This window comes from Palaemon carinicauda, chromosome 38 (assembly GCF_036898095.1).
Source record: "Palaemon carinicauda isolate YSFRI2023 chromosome 38, ASM3689809v2, whole genome shotgun sequence".
Taxonomy (NCBI): Eukaryota; Metazoa; Arthropoda; class Malacostraca; order Decapoda; family Palaemonidae; genus Palaemon; species Palaemon carinicauda.
The window spans coordinates 19,688,592-19,693,591 of NC_090762.1; positions in this window are offsets into that span (position 1 = coordinate 19,688,592).

Below are 5,000 nucleotides of genomic sequence, written 5' to 3' on the forward strand. Positions count from 1 at the left end.
AGGGGTACACACTATAAGACATAGTAGTTTTTGAGGAAATTATGCAAAATTTCAGCTTATCTTTCTAACTACTTAGAAAAAATAATCTCGTGCAAATAGGATTTTAGATCGAGATCTCATAGCTTCGTAATATATGACATTACACGGAAGACAGATATTCCCAAAGATCTCCCGATAAATTTCATTCGTTGACAGAGATAACAGGTAACAGTCAATTAAACGGCGAGGTTTACCCGCTACGTTTGCTTAACAAATGTCAAAAAGTAGGGCCCAATTCACAGTGACAATAGACATCTTCTCGCCAGCCAGATCACCAAAGGCTCCGATCACTTCAGTCGAAAACTCATTTAGTTTTCACGTGAAATTCCACCTCACGGACGCTTGGTTTTTACCACTCTCTAGTCTCGGCCGGGTCCCGAATGACGCGCATGCCTGGCGCGTGTTTCGGTGCCAGTTAAGAATTCGTTTGCTTTGCCGGTCAAGAATTCTCTCTCTCTCTCTCTCTCGGTGGCCAATTGAAAGGCATGTCAGTGGCTTCGCTCTGGATCTCCAAGAATGGCGTTGGTGATCTCTTATTGGCCAATTACACATCGGAAGGTGTCGCTCGAGAAGCTTAACGGTGACTTTTGTTGTGGTAAGAAACGTCTCACAAGAAGAGTTTTCCAAAGATCAAGACCCGAGATTCGACGTGATCACGGTGGCCATAGAGGAACGACCTGCACACACCTGTTTCTCTCTCTCTCTTTTTTCTATCGACTTTTTGCCTTGTGAGTTTGTTTGATCAAATGGTATGCGAGATTACCCGAAACAACCACGGCGAACTAGACGCCCGGCATTTAAGAACTCTTTAACGCACACGAAACTTCCTCTGACGACACTGATTTTAGGCACCGGGCTTAAAGGAATGAGAGCTTTTAATCTGTGATCGCTACTGGGCGATAGAAGGGGAATGTCCCGGGTAATAAGAGAATTAGAAAGAATGTTATTGACAAGTATTTCTTAAAAGCATTTATTGTTCTCATGTTAAAATATAATTTCAATACTCGTTGCAGTTTATATATATACAGTGTATATATATATATATATATATGAGAGAGAGAGAGAGAGAGAGAGAGAGAGAGAGAGAGATTCTTTAATCGAAACCAAAGAAATTTCCTGCTACGTTTGGTTAACAAATTTCATAAAGTAGGGCCCAACTCACAATGACAATAGACATCTCGCCAGTCATATATATATATATATATAATGTGTGTGTGTCTGACATATGTACACACACAAACCTATATATATATATACATATATATATATATATATGTATGTATATATATGTATGTATATATATGTATATATATATGCATATATATATATATATATATGTACATATATATATATATATATGTACATATATATATATATATATATGCATATATATATATATATATGCATATATATATATATGCATATATATATATATATGTACATATATATATATATATATGTACATATATATATATATATATATGTACATATATATATATATATATATGCATATATATATGTACATATATATATATATATGTACATGCATATATATGTGTATATATATGTATATATATGTATTATATATATATGCATGTATATGTGTATATATATATTACTCTAAAATAAGTCCAAAAGGGAAGAAGGGATAGGATATCATCGGAGGAGAATCGGGGGGATTTATGTGATTATATATATATATATATATATATGTGTGTGTGTGTGTGTGTGTGTAACATATTTATATACAATGTGTGCATAAAGATTGGACAGAAAAGCGAAATTACAGTGATATGAAAGATTTATTTGAATGTTATTCTTTTTAAAATATTTAATTTCAGAAAGTTGATTACTTCTCTTGTAGTTTCCTAATTTTCTTTCCTCAAGGATAAGGGAGGGGAGAAAAAAAGAGGTGATAGGAAATACAGAAGAAAAGTAGAGAAGGGGAGAAGAGAGGAATAGAGCCAGAGGGTACTTATGTGGTAAGGGAGGGAGGGGTGACGACACATTCCTGAAGGGGGTAGGGAACCCCCTCTCATCTTTGTCCTTACCATGATGTCTCCGCCTTCAACTTTCCCCTCCCCCTTCTCTCTCTCTCTCTCTCTCTCTCTCTCTCTCTCTCTCTTTCCTTTCCTCTTCCTTTTCTTCTCAACCTTAATTCTCTTTCTTTCCTCCTCAAGTTTCTTTTTCCATTGAACCTGACAAATTTTTCTCTACCAGTCTCTCTTTCTCCTCTCTTTTTCTCTCTCCCTTTTAATTTTTATCTCCCTATATCCTTTTCCTGATTGACACCTTACACTGAAGAAATTGAGTTGTGTTGAAGTATTTGGAAAAAAAAAAATAATAATCATAAGAGTTGGGTTAAGAATACTAAATTATATATCATTCACACATTCATAGGTTCAATTCTATCATTGATTAATTGGAATATATATATATATATATATATATTCCAATTAATCATATATATATATATATATATATATATTCCAATTAATATATATATATATATATATATATTCCAATTAATATATATATATATATATATATTTACAACAAAATGAATGTTAAGTAAAATACATATAAATAGCATATGACTTCTTGAAAATTAATTCCGATTTCTAACGTCTTCTTGTATTCCCATCTAATATATTAAGATATACCCTAGTTATTTATACTTTATATTATAGTTGCCATTTATTTTCATTAGTACAATTTCCTTTTGGTTTAAACGTCAACTCCTCTCTTTATCTGCCAGAGCTTTCAAGCACGATTATGGGTATCAAATTTCCCGTATTGTCTAGATTTTTTATTTAATTTTCAATTAGTAAATGATCAACAATGAATAGTGAATGAATTTTTTCGTGAAAGTGAAAAAAAAGAATCCAATAAAGCTATTTTAAATAGACTGAAGGATGTATGAAAAAGACTCGTGAGAGAGAGCTAGCATGCGTAGCAGAAAAATAATATGCATTTCTGGATTATCAGTTAAAGTAAGTATGAGAGAGAGAGAGAGAGAGAGAGAGAGAGAGAGAGAGAGGAGGATTTTCTGTGTACAGGAGAGAAATAGATAAGAGCACCATGGTCTCAAGGAAGATCTGAGAGAGAGAGAGAGAGAGAGAGAGAGAGAGAGAGAGGAGGATTTTCTGTGTACAGGAGAGAAATGGAGATAAGAGCACCATGGTCTCAAGGAAGATCTGAGAGAGAGAGAGAGAGAGAGAGAGAGAGAGAAAGGAGAATTTTCTGTGTACAGGAGAGAAATGGAGATAAGAGCACCATGGTCTCAAGGAAGATCTGAGAGAGAGATAGAGAGAGAGAGAGAGAGAGAGAGAGAGAGAGAGAGAGAGAGAGGCCAGAAAAAAAAGCGTCGTCGAAGAGCGAAGAAATGCCAATAAAACGAGAGCTTCACCTGGCTACCAGACATTACTTATGAATTATTATAACGCGGAGGGAAAGGCGCCGGGCGAGTGGGCGCACCAGATAAGTCGGGGGATGGGCGTTAGAGGATACCTGAGTGTATCTATGTCAAAGAGGAAGAGGAGGAGTGATGGGACAGGTGAAAGAGGAGGAAGGGAAAGACGTGGAAGAAAAAAGAGGGGGAGAGAAAAGAGACGGTGCGCGAGATAAGGAATGGAGATTTCGAGGCCGACCGGAAAGCTGCTACTGGAGAGAGAGAGAGAGAGAGAGAGAGAGAGAGAGAGAGACTTATGTGTACAGGAGAGAAATGGAGATAAGAACATCATAGTCTCTAGGAAGACCTGAGAGAGAGAGAGAGAGAGAGAGAGAGAGAGAGCCCTTGAATATGAGAAGAAATTTACGAGATTTCAGACTTATTTGTTTTCATATAATAATTTCTCATGAAATGTAAAATTGATATAGAATTAACCAAAGATAATAAATTTTCCTATTTTGAAATTAAATAAAGCTAATTTCTCATTCTCTGTCTTTAAAAAATAGCCAGGCGTGAAGAAAGACTATAGACTCCTCTTTGATATGAAAACCCAAATCGTTTCGTCATCCTTTTTTACATGAATAAATCGAACAAGGAAAAAATATCCCTAGTTTAAGACAATAAAACTCTACTTTAATTAATAAAAAGGAGAACGCAGTCTCGGATTTACTCGAATTAATGGACACGTACCAAAATAAATGGGATTTTGGTCACTCGCTCTGCCGGCTAAACTGGGCAGCCAGATAATGCAGCGCTGCCCACATTCCTCTATCTTTTCTTCTTTTAGAGCTCATGTTTTTTTTTCTTACTTTGAGAGGTTTAGATATTTGCTTAATTTGTTAAACAGTTTTTCCGTAATTTTTAAATTTTTTTTTTCTATTATCATTATTATTATTATTACTTGCTACGCTACAACCCTAGTTGGAAAAGCAGGATGCTATAAGGCCAGGGGCTCCAACGGGGGAAAATAGCTCAGTGAGGAAAGGAAACAAGGAAAAATAAAATATTTTAAGAAGAGCAACAATATTAAAATAAATATCACTTTATAAACAATACAAACTTACAAAACAAATGGAAGAGAAATAAGATATAAGATAGAACAGTGTGCCCGAATGTACCCTAAAGCAAGAGAACTCTAACCCAAGAGAGTGGAAGACCATGGTACAGAGGCTAAGGCACTACCCAAGATTGGAGAACAATGGTTTAATTTTGGAGTGTCCTTCTCCTAGAAGAGCTGCTTACCACAGCTAAAGAGTCTCTTCTACCCTTACAAAGAGGAAAGTGGCCACTAAACAATTACAGTGCAGTAAGAAGAATTGTTTGGTAATCTCAGTGTTGTCAGGTTTATGAGGACAGAGGAAAATATGTAACGAATAGGCCAGACTATTCGGTGTGTGAATATGTAAGCAAAGGGAAAATGAACCGTAACCAGAGAGAAGGATCCAATATAGTATTGTCTGGCCAGTCAAAAGACCCCATAACTCTCTAGTGGTAGTATTTCAATGGGTGG